The 20614-nt window shown below is 44.1% G+C and overlaps 1 protein-coding gene across 1 annotated transcript in view; it reads left to right on the top strand.

The window, feature by feature from the left end:
* COL27A1 (collagen type XXVII alpha 1 chain) overlaps window positions 1–20614 on the top strand; it is a 347486-nt gene that overhangs the window by 100984 nt on the left and 225888 nt on the right. The window lies entirely within an intron of this gene.

Raw genomic sequence — 20614 nt, 5'->3', positions numbered from 1 at the left:
AATAAGCACATTTATTACATCGAAATGACCCTAAATAGCCCAATCTAGGCATCAGCATGGACTATTATTGCATAGCTATGAACTTCATGTGTCCAGTAAACAAAATCTCATACAAGAAGCTATATTGTAGGGAGTTAGAAAACACTACTGGGGAATTCGGAGATAATACAGATGATTGCCTTGTATATAATGACTCTTCCTGTATTAACTCAGGTGGGCAGTTGATTTCTGCAGGAGCTGTGTAATACTTCTTCTCTTTTGGTTCGGCAGACGTCTATGAAATGCGACCTGAGCGTGGACCGTAAGGGTATGTGCACATGATCAGTGTTTGCAACGTTTTGGACGCAGCGTGTGTTCGCTGCATCTAAAATGCTGCATTGTACAGTACAAGCACAGTGGATGGGATTTCTACAAATCCCGTGCCCACTGTGCTTGTTTTTCTCGCAGCGTAAAATGACATGCGGTGCGGCTTCCCGAGCCACAACATGTCAATTTATGCTGCAGAGCCGCGAGCGTTCTCGGCAGAGAGAACAGAGAAAGTCCGCAGCTGTGCGAACACTGATCGTGGGCACGGGCAGCACACAGCCTAACGCACTGACTATCTAGGAGTCTCCTAACCCAAACTTGACGGCCTCATATATGCCTTTGAGGGTGTCGAATTTGGTTCTGGAGACACGGAGACAACCCATACATTGCGGACTGTGCTCAAACCTAGTGACCTACAGTAACGGAGGTCTGTATGAGCATTTATCTACTGATTTAAAGAGGATCAGCCACCAGGATTTTCCTATATAAACTAAAGCCAGTGCTATACTGGCGATATCATGCTGATTCTAAATATACCTTTAGTTGTGAGATCGGATGTATACTTTTTGAAATATAGGCAAGTAAAGTCTGTGAAATGCACTGTTATTTGATTGTTAGCAGATATAGAATATCTAATGGGTGGATCGGGTTTTGCTAGTTATTCCCGCCCATGTCTGCCTGCCTGTCCTTCCTCCCCTGTCTCTGTTATTACAGGGGGAGGAAGGTGGGATGAAGGACAGGCAGCAGACAGGGGTGGGAATAACTAGCAAAACCTGACCCACCTATTAGATATTCTGCAGCACCTATCAGCCAAGTAACAGTGCATTTCACAAACTTTACTTGCCTGTATTTCAGAAAGTATACATCCGATCTCACAACTAAAGGTATGTATAGAATCAGCATGATAGCACCAGTATAGATCTGGCTTTAGTTTATATAGCAAAATCCTGGTGGTTGGTCCTCTTTAAGGGGCAGTCTCTTCTTTCATCAGGAGCGCACTGATCCCTTTCCTCTCAGCTTTCTGCTGCTAGGGGGGCGGTGAGCTCCTGATGACTGACAGTTTGGACTAGGGGCACGGTCTGAATTATTGTGGGCTCTCTGATTTTACAAGAAGAGGGTTCTATGCCTCGACAGCATTGGAAAACTGAGTGCAGGAACACTGAAGAGTAACTTGAGAGCTGTGCTTACAAGCTGTATAGGCAGAAAAGGTTTGTAAGCACCGTACTACTTGCTAGGTGACTGGCCACCATTGATACCCTAAGTTAGGCAATGAACAGTGAACTGCAGAAATAAAAATCCCTCTGTTCTTCATAATGGAGAATATTTTCTTTATAAGCGGAAAATTGCAAAGATTCTTGTTTTTATTTTATTATTTTTATGTATTATTATTATTTTTATTATTATTAATATTTTATTATTATTATTATTATTATTATTATTATTATTATTTTCTTTATAAGTGGAAAATTGCAAAGATTTTTGTTTTTATTTTATTATATTATTTTTTATTATTATTATTATTATTATTATTATTATTATTATTTTATTTATAAGTGGACAATTGCAAAGATTCTTGTTTTTATTTTTCTTATTTTTATTTATTATTATTATTATTATTATTATTTTTATTATTTTTTATAATTATTATTATTTTTATTATTTTATCCCATTAAGGCTGATTGCAGAAGTTCTAAGACTAAATGCACTTAGCCAACATTATACTTCATATTATTTTTTTAGACGCATGTTTCAGGCCATGATTAAGCTTAACCGGAGGTGTAAAATGTGTTGTTTAGGCCTCTATCCATCCAGTATGCATCACCATACCAGTTGTATAATCGTATAGGAAACCACCATGCAGTATATAATGTGGGATGCGTTTTGTTTTGGGGTTTTTTTTGCAATGGGTCTCTATGGTGGAGGGATGTCTTGGCATTCACCCTGAACAAGGCGTATATCTCCTGAGCAATTTTTTTGTTCTGGGCATGTGACCGCAAGACGCAGACAAATTGCCCAATTTTCATGGTTATGCTTGATGTAAGGAAAGAGCTCCCCTTCCCATTGTAAAGGAACACGACCAAGCAACCATTGTGAAAAGTGAGACCTATCATAGACAATTTACGAGGAAGGAGACCCCCAGAATGGCACCTCACCATCTCCCTGGTCCTTGTGCATGAGGAATTGCTCATTTTTACATCTTCATATCTGTCCCGTGAAATCTGGCTCTGAAACAGAGCGGCACAACCTGCATCTTCATAAAAAGAAACAACAAACAGCGTAAGTGATCACAGACGCTGGTTTATGGTCCTGGCAGAGAACCCAGAACATGATGTTTCTTGTGGTTAGAGCCGATCACATAGAGCAGGGCTTAGAAGAAAGATGCCGTGGTTTAGGTACCTGTCAACCAGGGAGCAAGGCATCCCACCACCGATGTCTGTAGGAGTAAATACAGAAAATCCTGTCTTCGGGGCACCTCCTTGGGGGGTTTAAAGGTCTGCTACAGATTTTTTTTATGTAGGAGGGCGAGTAAAGCTGCCCCATTCCAATGCATTATGTTCCACGGTGTATTCCCATGTAGACTATGCCATCACTTACCCATTGCCGGCGGTTTGACCGTTGGGACACCCACCGTTCCTGAGAATGAAAGCTGTAGTGCCGATTCATCATTGCATCCCCTTTATTGTTTTTTTCCTGCAGATTTTCCATGGGAAGGGTACAAAGCCCTGCAGGCCCTTTCATCCGCAGGATCAGAGGGGGTCGCAGAGGTCAAGACCCCCAAGCAATCATTGAGAAATGAATTCCCCCTTTAAGAAATGTCTTTAATCAGGAGTAGGCAGTCATGTAGAACCATTTGGCTGTTTAGGGTTTCCCTGATATTTTATCCGTACTGGCAGAGGTCCTGTGGTTTGTATACTCTGCCTCGTTCATGGTTGGCATCTTCTGCTCGGTAACTATTTCTGAGCCGTCCTTCAGTAACGTCTAGCTGCGGTTATGAAGAATGTGCAGAAAGGGAATGAGTAAATTGTAACAACAAACTCTGCAGAAAATCCATTTGGAAACCAAGTTTGTCATGCAGTATGGGCCTAATTGATTAGATGTCAAATTTACGACGCTCGTTAATCTATGAGTAGTCCCAGAGTTTGGCCTTTCTATCGACTGGTTACTTGGCCAATGAGGATTCTGGAAGTTGCCATGTTTTGTGCTGTCTAAAAATCCAAAGAACTGCATGTGCCGGCATTAGGCCCCCATAGGACGCCACGTAATGCTCAGTGTTCTCTTCTAAGAAACCTCCATAGTACAGCATGATTTGAAACATGCTACAATTTATAAAAATAAACCTTTTGGATTGATTTGACAAATTTGCCAAGTCTCCTGCAATGTCCAGGAAGCTTCTCTCTCACCCAAAACAAGACCTTCTGGTATACCTAAAGAGTTGTCACGCACAGGCTAGGTGAGGTCCAGCGTGAGGCTAAATGCACAGCAACACAGGGGTTGTTGGGGGAGACCTCCAGGGGGTCTCTCTCAGGGTCTCAGAGGAGGAGTTCAAATCAGATCTGCACAGATGTATATGAATCAGGAAAATGACCACACAGAGCCGTATCTCTATTTGGGAGAAGCACAGTTGTGTTCTTCTAACCCTTGTATTTATATACTGGACAAACGATTCACAGGGTAACATCACGACAAATAAGGGGTACATCGGGGATACTTTAACAATGGTGGGCCCTAGCGCTAGTGAGAGGGAAGATGGACACCTCACTTATGTGCCGCAATACCCTGCACTCCTAACCAGTCCCTAAGCAGGTTCCTCACCTGTTGCCAAGCCGGAACCTGAAGCCCTGAGGTGACCCTACAATAGTCCCTGGCTAAGGAGTGGGCAGGTGACAGATGCTAGCCTCACCACTGCAAAGGGAACAAATCTTTACCTTAAATATCATATGAAATGACCTTTCGGAGGCTGAAATAGTGAAAACACATTCAGTTAACATACCAGAAACCAGTCCTATTACCGAGACGTAGGATATGGAGAATGACCTCATCCTTTTGACTTTTTCCCCCCAGCACTTTCCTTCCCTGATCCCTACTCAGCATTTACAACATCCATAACTTTGCTGAAAGACAGCCAGAAAATGTAAAGCATTCTGAAACCACTGGAGAAGGACATAACTTCATGCGCTGGGTTTCTGCCAGGTCTGTCACTGATTTCAAGAAGATATAAAACCTCAAAAGTCTGGACATACGTACTAATCATGAAAGAAGACCGTGTAGACAAATGCATATTTTATTTTGTGCTTAATGGTTTAAAATACTCAGATTGCTTATGTGATCACTTTTTTTTATATAGAGACCCATTGTCCAACCGAAAAATAACAGACTGGCTGCAGGTCTCCCAATGTCACACTAGGTACGGGGAAGTACCAAGTGAACGGCGAAAGGAAAGGGAAAGGAAACCCTGTGTCTAGGGAAGGGGGAGATGGTGACCCCTGACCAAGCCTACCAGTGGCACCTGGCTTCCTCACCACCCCTAGATAGGTTCCGCACATATGCGCCAAGCAGGATACCTGACCCTGACTGATCCTAGGTAGCCCTACTGCTGGTCCCTGAGGTCCCTCACCACCCTAGATAGGTTCCGCACATATGCGCCAAGCAGGATACCTGACCCTGGCTGACCCTAGAGCTAGGCCCTATGTAGGGAGTGGATGTTGACTAAGCACTAAAGAATTTGTCTATAAAAAGATGGTGTGCACACAGACTGGAATGGTGAGGTGCTACCAAAGGGAGTCTTTGAGCCCCTTAGTTCCTGTAGTCCATAGATTGCTGCACACTCAATTTGAAATGAAAAAATTCTTTAATATGGGGAATTTTTAAAACATACAGTCTCAAATTTATGTACAATGCGCCACCTATTTTGACGTTTCGACCACTTTAGGTCTTACTCATATAGTCGATCAGTACTATGGTAATGTGATGGAAGATTTAAGTATATAGAACAGCTCAGTAGACAAAAAGGCTCTGAGTAGAGGAGGACTAAAGAAGACACAGGGAGCACACACAGGGGGAAAGCACATGAACAACTTGTTAAAGTGAACCTGTCATCAGAAATTTAGCTATAAAGCTAAAAGTCCCCCCCTCTGCAGCTCCTGGGCTGCATTCTAGGAAGCTTCCTATAGTTCTTGTGGCCACTTTTATACCAAAATAAACACTTTGTAAACTTGTACCTTTTCTTATGCAAATTTCGTAAATCTTCCATGGGGGCGGGCTGCCTGGGGTCCGTTGCTGTCATCCTGCCGATTTACGCCGCCCCCAAATGCTGAATTTCAAAGCTCAGGACGCCGCCCCTGGGTGCCCGTGGTCCCGCGCATGCGCTGTTCCACTGTAGCGGTGCCGTGCACGTGTGACCGCTGGTGACGCTTTGCGCGGGCACGAGGTTATGGGCGGCGCTGTGAGTGTCATCAGCAAGTGCCGCCCATAACCTCGTGACCGCACTTTCCCCTATTACTCCAGCGTTATGCGCAAGCTGGCCAGATGACCGGACGTCACCTGCTGCTGAGCAGGATGGGAAAGAGGTGACGTCCGGTCACCTGGCCAGCGAGCGCGTCACCAGCGGTCACACGTGCACACAGTGCACGGCACCGCTACAGTGGAACAGCGCATGCGCGGGACCACGGGCACCCAGGGGCGGCGTCCTGAGCTTTGAAATTCAGCATTTGGGGGCGGCGTAAATCGGCAGGATGACAGCAACAGACCCCAGGCAGCCCGCCCCCATGGAAGATTTACGAAATTTGCATAAGAAAAGGTACAAGTTTACAAAGTGTTTATTTTGGTATAAAAGTGGCCACAAGAACTATAGGAAGCTTCCTAGAATGCAGCCCAGGAGCTGCAGAGGGGGGAACTTTTAGCTTTATAGCTAAATTTCTGATGACAGGTTCCCTTTAAGGTGAACTCTTAGGGTATGTGCGCACTAGGCGTTTTTTTCACGCTGCATTTTTATGTGCGTTTTTGTCTCAAAAAACGCACCCGCGGCTAAAAAAACGCAGCAAAAACGCATGCGTTTTTGCCGCGATTTGGTGCGTTTTTTGCTGCGTTTTTGCTCACTGCGTTTTTAATCAGTGCACAATGCCATTAAAGATTGTTGATGGAAAAAAAAAAAAAAAAGGTCTGATGTCATTTCCTTCTTCAAAATGTTCATTGTATGCAGGAGAGCAGACAGCTGCAGAACTAGTGTATGCAGGAGAGCAGACAGCAGCTGCAGAACTACAAGGCTCAGCATCCTCCATTCACTAGTGTATGCAGGAGAGCAGACAGCAGCTGCAGAACTACAAGGCTCAGCATCCTCCATCCAGGACTGTATGCAGTTTTTTGCCCAAAAAGAAAAAAAAAATGACATGGGCTTCGCCATATTTTTGTATGCTAGCCGGGTACAGCAGGCAGGTACGGGCTGCCCCCAACCCCCAGCTGCCTATTTGTACCCGGCTGGGAACCAAAAATATAGAGAAGCCCTTTTTTTTTAATTATTTCATGAATTTCATGAAATAATTAAAAAAAAAAAAAAATGACGTGGGCTTCGCCTAATTTTTGAGTCCAGCCGGGTACAACTAGGCAGCTGGGGATTGGAATCCACAGTGCAGGGTGCCCATGCTTTCTGGGCACCCCCACTGCGAATTGCAGTCCACAGCCACCCCAGAAAATGGTGCTTTCATAGAAGCGCTATCTTCTGGCGCTGTATCCAACTCTTCCAGCTGCCCTGATGCCAGGTGGCTAGCTAGGTAATAATGGAGTTAGGGCTAGCTGTATATTATCAGCTAGCCCTAAGCCCGAAATTCATGGTGTCACGCCAATATTAGACATGGCCACCATGAATTTCTAGTAATGATAAAAAAAAAAAACACAACACACAAAAATATTTTTATTAGAAATAAAACACAACACAATTAGTGACTCCATCTTTATTGAAATAAAGAACCCCCCTCCGCAGTAATCCTGGGTTAGGGTTCCGCGCCGTCCAATCCGGATCCAATATCATCTGATTGGTTTGCTGGAAGGCAAAGCGATCAGATGATGTGTCAGGATCAAGTGCCTGAATCACATCACACATCAGCTGATTGTATAAAAGCCGGTTATACAATCAGCTGATGCATCAGTAGAAAAAAAAAAATAATACTCACTTATGTGCTGTGCTGATTACCGGCAGCTCCTGCAGCGATCGATTGGACGGGAGTCTGATCCTGTCCGATCGCTGCAGGAGCTGCCGGTAATCAGCTGATGAAGTCCCCTGACGGCAGGATCAGCTGATAGCCGGCCGGGCGCGAAAAAGCCGGCGAGACTACGATCAGCTGATGCGTCAGGTGACTGCATCAGGTGATCCACCGCCAGGTCCTGCAAGCAAGGTCCTGCCCCGGGGAGACTGCACACAGCCAGAGCGGCGGTACCGAGACAACGGCTGGGAGCGGGCATGGCACCGGGACCCTGCAGACAGGTGAGTATATATGACATTTGTTTTTTTTCTACTGTTCACTCTGGTTTTCGCCGCTGCCTCCACCTCCCGCCCAGACATGGCACCGCACGGAGCTGACATGGCACCGGGCGGGTTGTGGACGCAGCGGTGACGGTACCGGGAGGATTCATGCTTCTGTGTTTACCAACAGAAGGAATCCTCTTCCTGTACACGTCACTTTACTGCCCACCCCTTGCGTTTATAGCTGCGTTTTTAGTCATAGAAACGCGGCTATATGCGTTTTTCATTGCGTTGTTGAACATTCATTGAACTCAATGGGTGAAAAACACAGTGAAAAACGCAGAAATAATTGACATGCTGCATTTTTGTGGTCACCACAAAAACGCAGCTACAAAAAAACGCTGTGTGCGGACAGCACTTCTGAAAACCCATAGACATTGCTGGGGAAGCAATGTCACTGCGTTTTCAGCACAAAAACGCGGTAAAAAACGCCGCTAAAAACGCCTAGTGCGCACAAGGCCTTACAAGGTTCCACAAGTTGCCTACTGCCTGATTCTAATGGGTGTGGATCGAGGGCATGCTTGAAAAATGAGATCAGACACCCAGTTGGATATTCATCTTTCCTCGACGAAAGTCGGCCCGGACTCTGCTTTATTTCAACTGAAGTATGCCCTGATATAACCTTGGAAAGGGGCATGTCTGGATGTGTTCATTGGTCAGTGGGTTGAACAATGTGTTAGTCGATGAGCTGATTGGTGGGCGTCATCGTAGGCGGGTCTATGACATCATTGGATGGATCCATGGTGATGCTGATGAGAGCGTCTGTCGTCATCTGGTGGATCTATGCTGATGGTAGGGTCTGTGATGTCATCGGTGGCCATCTTAGTTATATCTGAAAACATGGCCTATGTATAGAGAATCGATTTCATTGAACACACTTCTCACAATCCTCTGCATACAGAGGTTAATTAAGTATTTGATCTAATGGCTCTCCTCAAACTTATTTCCAGATGACTCATGGAGAAGTACAGCAAAGAACAACAATGTTTCTTCAAATGAGTGCAAGCTGTTTGCTTGCATCCAAAGCTTGTATAGGTTTTAAGTCTATCACCAGCACAGATCCAGGGGGAATGAGAGTATTTAGGCACACAAAAGTGAAGTACTGATGATTAACAGCTGAAAGGTGAGGAACTCCAAAGGGTCCTAAAGGGAAAGAGATTAACCCCAAGCAGAGAAGGGAGCAGTTTGTGCAGCAAAACATTCGACCTTCTACAGTCGAAGGGTGACACATCCGTGACACCCAATCTAAACTCAACAACCTCGTAGGCACATTATGAGGCTGTCAAGTTCGAGCCAGGAGACCCACGGCCGGTCCATACTTTGGTCTATGACTCACGAATATGTGAGTTTGTCCACACAAACATCACTCAGCATGGTGTAAAATAAAAAAGCAACATATAATTACCTTCTGATCCCTGAGGTTCCTTTCTTAGCGTTGCTCTGGTCCCACCGTCGATCTCCATGCTTCCTCTGAGAGCAATGTGACCGCCGAAGCCAATCACTGTCTGCACAGGTGACCATCATTTCATCATTAATTTGATTTATAATATGTATTTCTCCGGCTGCTTTCCTTGAACCCAGTCCATTATTTCTAATTTCTTCAGTGCATCCAAATTTTACATATTTTCCAAGGAACTTTCTAGTTTAATTCAATAAAAAAAAAATGGAAAAGAAAAATAAATATAAATATATATATGTATGTGTGTTTGTGTATATATATATATATATATATATATATATATATACATATACATATATATATATATATATATATATATATATATATATATATATATATATACACATACACATACATACATACATACATACATACATACATACATACATATACATACATATATATATATATATATATATATATATATATATACATACATACATATATATATATATATATATATATATATATATATATATATATATATATATATATATAATATATATATATATATAATATATATATGTGTGTGTATATATATATATATATATATATATATATATATGTGTATGTATATGTGTATGTATATGTGTGTGTATATATAGATATATATATGTATGTGTGTGTGTGTGTATATATATATACATATATATATATGTGTGTACATATATGTGTGTGTATATATATATATATATATATATATATATATATATATATATATATATATATATATATATATATATAAATATAATAGTATATCTATATATGCTATGTGTATGTTTGTGTGTATATATATATATATATATATATATACACATGTATTATTTTTTATTTTTTTTTATTGAATTAAATTAGAAAGTTTAATATATAATTTTTTTATTTTTTCCTCTTTTTTGGGAATCTTGATGATTCATTTTGGTAACTGGAGCTGTGCAGAGGAGGTGCCGGCCGCTGTCCTCTACGAGCCCAGTCTACGGACAGGATTGCAGACACCTGGCTGGACTCTGACGCTTGCAATTAACAAGCTGTTCTTCACATCTAAGGGGGAAATCTTTCGCAATTTAGGGGAAATTAAGCAAACCCTGGTGTGTTTACTGGAAGAGGAGAAAATGAGACATTTTATCTAGTCCTTTCCAAATGCAAATCATAGTTTCGAAATCTTCTTTCTTCTAATCTTAAAGGATTTTTATATATTCTTTTCCTTGCTTATATTGCGGCATTAATTCCACAGCTTTACAGACATTACATCACTGTCCCTATTAAGGGTCACAATCTAAATTCCCTATCAGTATGTTTTTAGAGTGTAGGGGAAACCGGAGAACCAGGAGGAAACCTATGTAAACATTGGGAGAACATACAAACACCTTGTAAATGTTGTACTTGGTGGGATTTTATCCCACGACCACAGCGTTTCAAGGCTATAATGTTAACCACCGAGCCACTGTGCTGCCCGTTTTCTTATCTTCAGAAACATACCTGAAGATTGAGCGTTCGGACCAGCCTCGCTCTTTAAGATGTTCCTTTAATAATGCCGGTGTCTGCCCCCAGCTGACTATTGAGGGCTAACTATATAGCACCCATAATTTCTTCATCCATATTAAATGGGAACTCTTTCAACAAACTTTGCAGTTAAATATAAGAAACTTTTTAAAGGGGTTGTCCACTACTTGGACAACCCATTGTCCATCCCTATATTTCCCCCCAACAAATTAACAACACCTATTCTCTCTTCCGGTGCTGGCGTTTTTTCCAGTGGTGTCGTTACTGCCTCTCCTGGGGGTCACGTGACACTATCCCAGCAGGCAATCGGTGCTCGTTCTCGTAATCAGACATCCAAGGGCAACCGTAGCTCTCACTTCTTCCGTATGTCTTGATTTATCCGAAAGACGGGATAGAGAAGCCAACACTGAATGTCTGCAGTGATCTTGTGACATAATGTCACGTAAACCCCAGGAGAGGCAGATCCGACAGCGTTGGAACGGCAGCGGAGGGGAGAGTAGGTGTTATTTTGTTAGCGTGAAACGGGGATTGAGAAAGGGTTGGATTAGTAGTGGACAGCCTGTTTAAACCTATGTTATCAGAGAAAAGTTTCCTTCCCCACTTATCAGACACATCTTCCTCTCACCCTCCTTTTATTCTCACAATCCCATTTGGAAGAAATTAACGTCTCGTATCCATAAGAGGCCGACTGCAGACTCCCTGTGTAGCCGGGTTAGACCCAGAAAGATTGTGGTGAACTTTCTAATAAGTCTTTTACCTCATCCCAGAGCTGGATCCACTGCTCAGTTCTGCTGTGTAATTTCTTCCATGATGCTGTGTGTCTCTGAGTGCTTAAAAGCAAACCAAAAAATGAATATCAGGAATTCACTTTCTGTGTGAGGTGCGGAATATGAGGTCCATCATATTAGTTTCCTCTCACAAGTTCAAGTGGATTGCAAATTAAGAAATAAACAGTGCAGATGGCAGAAATGTTGAAACTACAGAATGCAAGTGATCTAAGGGCCAGGACACATTTGAGACGGACGGCAACAAACCGAAAGTTGTAAAGAACTTCAACCTATCGGACCAATGATCGCTCAAGATCCAGCAACAACACTGGAAGTCAATCGCAGAATAGCTCTGGGCAAATCAACGATGAAGTCACTGGACAAGGTCCTTAAATCGAGTAACATTTCACTGGTGATGAAGACACAACACTCGTACATAGTCTGGGTTTTTTTTCTGTAGTAACATATGGATGCGAAACCTGGACGATAATGAAACAAAACAGAAGAAGAATCGACGCTTTTGAAATGTGGTGCTAGAGAAGAATGTTATCAATACCATAGATGGCAAGAAGAACAAACAAATCAATTTTGCAACAAATCAAGACATGTCCCTCGAAGAAAGGATCACCAAGCTACGTCTTGCCCACTTTGGACACATCATACGAAGAGATCAATCACTGGAGAAGGACACCATGGTCAGAAGAATAGAATGAACAAGGAGAAGAGGAAGACCAGCAATCTGACCATATCAAACCATCAAGATAAAGGTTGAGCAGACCCTGGCGGACCTATCTGGGCGGAGCAGACCCTGGCGGACCTATCTGGGCGGAGCAGACCCTGGCGGACCTATCTGGGCGGAGCAGACCCTGGCGGACCTATCTGGGCGGAGCAGACCCTGGCGGACCTATCTGGGCGGAGCAGACCCTGGCGGACCTATCTGGGCGGAGCAGATCCTGGCGGACCTATCTGGGCGGAGCAGACCCTGGCGGACCTATCTGGGCGGCACAATATTGATCTTCCTACAGAGCATTCATCCATTCATCAATTTGCCATGGCTTGAGATAAAGCTGAAGGCCGTTAAAAAAGTCATCCTACCTGGTGCTCTGTTTGCTTCCTACTTCCACCTCCACTTATATCAATGTTTTATTTCTCCTGCTTCCAAAACTGCTTCCGCGGAAGGGAGATGTGGAAGTCTACGCCGTACCGCCTGTGCCTTTACTATCCCACAGCACAAGGTAGGCATGGAAAGTGACCTTAGATGGACCACTACATGCGCCATGCTGCTGCAATGGCCATCTTGGAAGCAGGAGGGCCGTCAAGTCAATCTGATCTGAGGAGGCAAACAGAAGGTAGAATGGATATGTATGAGTAATTTATAGTCTCTTCAGTCCCAGGGTGACTGATAATTGTATATTCGATCTTGGATCATGTACCGTGAGTGGTGACCTCCGTTGTGCAGATCGGTTGGTTTGCATTAGAATCAGTGACTGGTGCGGGTTGTATTCAGTACAGAGAGGAGCTTATGGCTTCTGCTTCCAATACTACAGCAAAGTCTAAGCTTGTGGTTGTCAGAAATGTGCCCTGTCTGTGTGATCAGGATTCTGTTACGCGGAGGAAATGGGTTAACAGATTCAGCAGGACGGCATCCCATTAGGGAGTCCGATCATTCACGCTTTCATCAATATAATGTAAAGAAATGTTGTATCCTTACACAATAAATGTTCACCTGCGTGGAGCCAGCTGGCGCTCCGCATATATTTCATGTACAAGACTGGAAGACTGGGTAATCGCCTACCTCTGAGCCAGCAGGAAAGCGCAGGCCTATTTCTGGATCCTGATTGTATTGGCAAAACCCATTGTAACATGTGCCAGATGAGCCGTTCCTCCAACCTAGAGAGAGAGCATTAAACAGAATCAGATGTTCCTACATATACACAACTGATCCCATACACATGAGCGAGCCCGTCTGTAGTATAGGACACGTGCCCTTTGTGCTGCCTTTAATCATTACTTTCTTAGAAGTGTGTTCTATATTGTTTATTTTTATTTACCATCGTCTTCCTGTTTATTTTTTTGGCCCAAACTTGTCAAACTAAATTATCTAATTTGCTTAAAGGGGCTGTGCACTACTCTGACAACTGCACTTCAATGCCTATGTTTCTCCCCAGTAAAATAAAAACACCTATACTTCCCTCCGGTGCTGGCTCCATTCCAGCAGTGTTGGCACGTGTTCTCCTGGGGATGGTGTGGCATTATGTCATGTGATCCCTGCGGCCAATCAGCAGCCAATTCTTCAGAAATAATTGACATAAGGCTGAAGCAAGAGCTGCGTCTGCTTTCTCATTTCCTGCTGATGTCTGATTTGTCAGAATGAGGGGCTGCTAATTGGCCGCAGGGATCACGTGACATAATGCCACACGATCCCCAGGAGAACATTTCGTGTGATCCCTGCGGCCAATCAGCAGCCCATTCTTCAGACATTGACATAAGGCTGAATCAAGATCTGCGTCTGCGCTCTCACTTCCTGCGGATGTCTGACTTGTGAGAAGGAGGGGCTGCTGATTGGCCGCAGGGATTATGTGACATAATACCACACGATCCCCAGGAGAACATGTCGTGTGATCCCTGCGACCAATCAGCAGCCCATTCTTCAGAAATAATTGACGTCCGACTGAAGCCAGAGCTATGTCTTAGCTCTCACTTCCTGCTGATGTCAGCTTGAGTGGCTACTGATTGGCCGCAGGGATCATGTGACATAATGCCACACAATTCCCAGGAGAACCAGTGCAGACGCCACTGGAACGGAGCCAGCACCGGAGGTTAGTTTAAGTGTAATAACTTTACTAGGAGGAAATGAAGGGATTGAAAAGGAATTGTCTGACTAGTGGACACCCCTATCCTCTATCCTCAATGCAGGAATACATTTTTTTGTCTACCTTATTCTGCAGGTGTCTGCCCTAAAATATGCAATAACAATGTGCTCTAATTATTGTGTATTTGTGGCATGCTTTTGTTATTTTTTTTGTATCTTCATGCTTTTTGATGAGTTTTTGGTACATATTTGACAGTGGGAGGGGGGAGGTCATTGCAGTAGTACCAAACACAGCGCCATCTACCTGCATCCAGCTGTCTCTGCAGCTCATTTCTATAGAATGAATGACCTGAATAGACTATATGGGCGAGATCTCTGCCTTTGGGGGTAACACAAGGAAAGAGAATCTTTTGGCCTCTTCCTTACACTCCTTCACCGATAATCCCAATAATTGAAAGTAGTATTAAAATAATAAAACTGCTGTATCCTTACATTAGTAGATCTAACCAGTATATACAATAATGTATGGCTAGAGAGCCATACAAAATCCATCACTCATCGGAGGCATCTCAGAATTTGGTCTCTACGTTTTAGTTTTGTTTTTTTTTACTTATTAATTGAAATTCCCAACACATACCATGAGATGAGTTTATATCAGTTTAGGGCATGTTCACATTTTGTTTAAGTTCAGTATATGTGCTGAGCATATACATAGTACCCCACATGCAAAGACCCCCATTCACACACTGGTGGACAAATGAAATCCCTTTTGAACTCCATTGGGCATCGGGATGCCTTTTTAACCATATAGAAACGCATAGAAGACTGCGCTGTCCTATTCAATGGGACGCAGTTGTGACTACTGCAGATGTACACTACTCAAAATGTTAGGGATATTTCAGGATGATCCTACAATGCCCTCTAACCTTTTCAGGGGAACTTAATGTGACCTTCTCTAAATTTCTGTATGCACATGTCCAACTGTTCAATACTTCAGAACTTTTCGCACAACTTATTCTCTAACAAGGTTCTCAACAGGTGTTTGATCCCTGAATCGCACAAGAAATTTCGGAGTTCAATTAGAATTGGTGTTAAACAGTCCTCTTCTTTGTGCTGTTCATATTTTGACATCATGAGACCAGGACGATACCTAACAATTGATCAGCAGCAGCGCGCCATTGCAAGACTTCAAGCAGGGTTTTTTCTGACGAAAGTGGCTATTGAGCGCAGAGTGTCACCTGCAGGTTGTACGGAGACACAGAGAGACTGTAAAGGCTACTTTACACGCTGCGATATCTGTACCGATATCGCTAGCGTGGGTACCCGCCCCCATCTGTTGTGCGACACGGGCAAATCGCTGACGGTGCCGGACAACATCGCCCAGACCCGTCACACTACTTACCTGCCCGGCGACGTCGCTGTGACCGGCGAACCGCCTCCTTTCTAAGGGGGCGGTCCGTGCGGCGTCACAGCGACGTCACTGAGCGGCCGCCCAATAGAAGCGGAGATGAGCGGGCGGAACATCCCGCCCACCTCCTTCCTTCCTCATAGCGGCCGGAAGGCAGGTAAGGAGAGCTTCCTCGTTCATGCGGCGTCACACATAGCGATGTGTGCTGCCGCAGGAACGAGGAACATCGTTACTGCTGCAGTCACGATAATTGAGAATGGACCCCCATATCACCGATGAGCGATTTTGCACGTTTTTGCAACGATGCAAAATCGCTCATCGGTGTCACACGCAACAACATCGCTAATGCGGCCGGATGTGCGTCACCAATTCCGTGACCCCAACGACTCCGCATTAGCGATATCGTAGAGTGTAAAGCCCCCTTTAGAGTCACAGATTGGCAGAGATTGGATGTCATTTGGCCACATCCTACACTGATGACCGCTTCATTGTGAGCAATGCCCTTCAGAACCGGATGATGAATGTCACACAACTCCAGGCACATTTAAGGGAGGTGTCACGTCAGACCATTCAAAACAATTTATGGCTGTATGGTCTGCGTGGTAGACAACCTGCAAGGTACCTGACACCCCCACCAGGTACAGGGGTCATTGTCTTGCTGGATGAAAGATCAGTAGGCCCCAGAGTTATTCTCTGATGAAAGTTGATTCATGCTGAACAGAAATGATGGCCGCCAATTATGTTGGTGACGTCAAGGAGAGCTCTATGCATCAGTCATAGTTGTCCCCAGATGAGCCTTTGGTGGTGGTGGTGGTGGTTAGGGCTGGTGTGTCCAGTCACTACAGAATGGCCCTACACTATGTGAATGGTATAGTGACAGCCCCTATTACTGGAATAACATCAATAATCTAGTCATTGTGCCCCTATACATGAACAACACTGGCCTAATTTCATCTTCATTGAGCACAATGCTCCAGCTCATCGATGTCACCTCAGTAAGGAACGGCTGCTTGAGACTGGGGCACCTCAAATAGAGCGGGTGGCATTTTCTCCAAACCTGAATCCCATAGAAAACCTATGGGATCAGCTGAGTCACCGTGTAGAAGCCGTAACTCTGTACCCCAGAACCTCAATAACCTGAGGGCCACCCTTCAAGGAGAGTGGGATGCCGGCCTCAGAAGGCAGTAACTCCACATGTGACCACCAAGAGACGTTGTTGTCAGCTGGAATTGATGCTGAAGCCCATATGACAAGTTATTGAGACATTGACCTCTTTATGGAGGTATATACACCACTGGTGTTGGCTTTTGTTTCAATAAACTGTTTGAGATGAGGAATCCACCATTGCTTCTTCTACATAAATGCCCGACCTTCATGATAAAATATTTTTACGTTTTACATAAATTTCATCCGAAAGCCAAATATCCCTGACTTTTTGAGAGTAGTGTATATGTGAAGGTCACATCATGGAAATGGATTGGCAAGATCTTAAAAAGATCTTCATACTGTTTAGAAAGGAAGAAAATTACATAAGTTACTCACTTCTGTGGATACTTTGACCTAGTCAGCCGCAGATCTCCGACTCGAACTCGAGAGCCTTTTTGGCAAATATGGGGCTGTTGAGTTCTGGTAGGAGATCCACAGCCGGCCGGTACATCACGATTTTTACACGGACCATATTTCATAGATGTCTCAATTAAGCTCTCACTGTCATTCCAGAGGAAAGAGACCATAAATCATAAGACCTTCATATTGTTCTCTTCCGAGAGTGTATGCTTGGGTGGTTGCGGTAGCTGGCAGAGAGGGGGTTAATGCGGCACAGCTCATTAATTAAGACACGCTGTGTTTTTGATGGCTCTTTCCAGTCTGATGTTTTTGTGTAAATATCGGCAGCCTTAATTTCTTCTCATCTCATTAGTTAATGCTCCCTCCTGGCAGATTAATTACCCACCAAAGACTTGTTAACATTACTTTTTTGCAATTACAAAATGGCAAAAATTGCAAAAAGGTGGGATGCGTAGTATTACATTATCGGGACATTTGAATGGTAACCAAAGCAGGTGGCTTTTCTGGAAGGAAGGATCTAGGGTTGGATGTGAAGTATGGAGGTGAGGTCATCACACGACTATGACATCGCTGCCAGGCTACCACCACGGTGACCTCCAGTAACTCCGCTCCTCTGGATTTCCAGCTCTTCGTCCATGGAACACAAACGTGTAGACGTCGTCCCTTCTTGGGTTCTTGTTCACAAGCTGACATCAAAGCTGCTGAGTGTGGCTTGACAGATTGAGTTGGCTTAACCGCCCGAGAGGCCTTGTGGGCTTAAATAAATACTCTGACATGGTGACTCTGAAAATATGTGGACACGTAGAGTCGTGTAATTGGCAGATCTGTCAAAAGGGAAGGAAATTTCTAGCTCTGCTGGAATTAATCAATAGGCTGGGATAATATAGAACAGCACTAAGGGCCAGAAACGTAAAAATACTTTGGTGTGAATGGAGTGCGTAAGTGTAGTGGGTGGAAGGGTTACAGATGTGCCCAGTCCCTGGAGCTTAGGTCCCTTTGGCCTATATGAGAAGACCCATGGTAATTGGGGGCCCTGTTGGAGATTTTGCATTGGTTCCCACAAGTTTAACATTACGCCACTTGGCATGAGCATGGCTATCCATCACTGTGCAACTGTAGTGGGTGGAAGGGTTACAGACGCACCCGGACTCTGGAGCTTACGTCCCTTTGGCCTATATGAGAAGACCCATGTTAATTGGGGGCCCTGTTGGAGAATTTGCATTGGTTCCCACAAGCTTCACATTACGCCACTTGGCATGAGCATGGCTATCCATCACTGTGTAACTGTAGTGGGTGGAAGGGTTACAGACGCACCCGGACTCTGGAGCTTAGGTCCCTTTGGCCTATATGAGAAGACCCAAGAGAATTGGGGGCCCTGTTGGAGAATTAGCATTTGTTCCCACAAGCCTCACGTTAAGCCACTTGGCATGAGCATGGCTATCCATCACTGTGCAACTGTAGTGGGTGGAAGGGTTACAGACGCACCCGGACTCTGGAGCTAAGGTCCCTTGGCCTAAATAAGAAGACCCATGATAATTGAAGTCCCTGTTGGAGATTATGCATTGTTTCCCACAAGCTTCACGTTACTCCACTTGGCGTGAGCATGGCTATACATCACTGCAACCCAACTTTGATAAATGGGGTAGACCGCCTTTGGAAATACCAGTTATCCATCCAAGCATTGCAGTGGTCACAGACCTATATGGTATTCATGCATCTAACTATTTCCATGATATACTTAAAAGAAGGTCATATATCATTGGGGTTTCTCCCTCTTGGGCAAGGACATGGCAGTAAATCTCAAAAATAGTTGTTAATTTTTATACCATTCAGTTGTCACATATTTAATGGGTAACCACGGTAAGCTTTTCCAAAACTTTTACTCGCCCTTCTGTAAAAGTGATTGGTTGGGGTTCAGGTCCTGAGGTCACTCAAAAGAAGGTGCAGAAGCGCTTAGCTTACTAGCATGAGCAGCTCACGTGCTAGGATATACTAGGCATTGAGTGTTTGGCTCAAAAAGTTATCCCTTCCTCTGAGTGTCTGGGTCCAAAAATGATCCCTTCCATTGAATATATGGGTCCAAAAATTATCCCTTCCTTTGTGTGTCTGGGTCCAAAAATTATCCCTTCCATTGAGTATCTGGGTCCAAAAATGATCCCTTTTATTGAGTGTCTGGGTCCAAAAATTAAACCTTCCATTTGAGTGTCTTGGTCTAAAAATTATCAATTTCATTGAGTGTCTGAGTCCAAACATTATCCCTTCCTTTGAATGGGACCAAATATTATTCCTTCCTTTTAAGTGGCTCCAAAAATGATTCCTTCCTTTGAGTGTCTGGGTCCAAAAATAATCCCTTTCTTTGAGTGTCTCGGTTGAAACATTATCCCTTTCTTTGAGTGGGTCCAAAAATTATCCTTTCCATTGAATATCTGGGTCCTAAAATTATCCCTTCCATTGAGTGTCTGGGTCCAAAAATTATCCCTTCCTTTGAATGAGACCAAAAATTATCTGATAAAAAAAAAAAAAGTGTAAGGGTATATGCCCACGATCATGATCCGCTGCTTCCTGGACGCAGCAGGTCCTGATTTGCGGGGTCGGGAGTCTTGTCCACAGGAGAACGCAGCAGCTCGTGCCCCCAATCAGGGTTCGGAGTGTTACAGTCTCTCACTGTTTTCTCCCTACGGAGAACACTTGCGACTCTGCAGCAAAGAATTGACATGCTGCGGCCTGGAAAGCCGCACCACAGGTCAGTTTTTACTGCGGGACGTACACGCACAGTGGGCATGGGATTTCTATAAATATCATCCACTGTGCTTGTACTGTACAACGCAGCGGTTTGGACGCAGCAAAAACACGCTGCATCCAAAACGCTGCAAACACCGATCGTGGGCACGCACCCTAAGAGTGTTATAGGGAATCTGTCAGCAGAGTTTTGTTATGTAATTTGAGAGCTGCATAATGTAGGCGATGAGACCCTAATTCCGGCGTCATCAGTTACTGAGTTGTGTGGTGTTTGAATAAAATCTGTGTTTTATCAGCTCGAGATTATCACTACAGACTAGGTGTCTTGTGCCTCCTAGTCCAACCACGCCCCATCGCTGATTAGCGGCACAGACAGCAGCCAATCAGTAGTGTGGGCGGGGTTATACACACCTCAGCATTCCGAGCTCTGTTATTTCTGCAGCACAGAAAGTTGTGATTGTATCAAAATGACATCATGCCGACCAGCAAATGACACATCGCCGGAATCAGGGTCTCAGCCCCTACATTATGCTGCTCTCGG

The sequence above is a fragment of the Anomaloglossus baeobatrachus genome, chromosome 9, assembly GCF_048569485.1.
Source record: "Anomaloglossus baeobatrachus isolate aAnoBae1 chromosome 9, aAnoBae1.hap1, whole genome shotgun sequence".
NCBI lineage: Eukaryota > Metazoa > Chordata > Amphibia > Anura > Aromobatidae > Anomaloglossus > Anomaloglossus baeobatrachus.
Note: the sequence above shows the minus strand (reverse complement) of the source record. Positions and strands in the feature narration are given on the sequence as shown.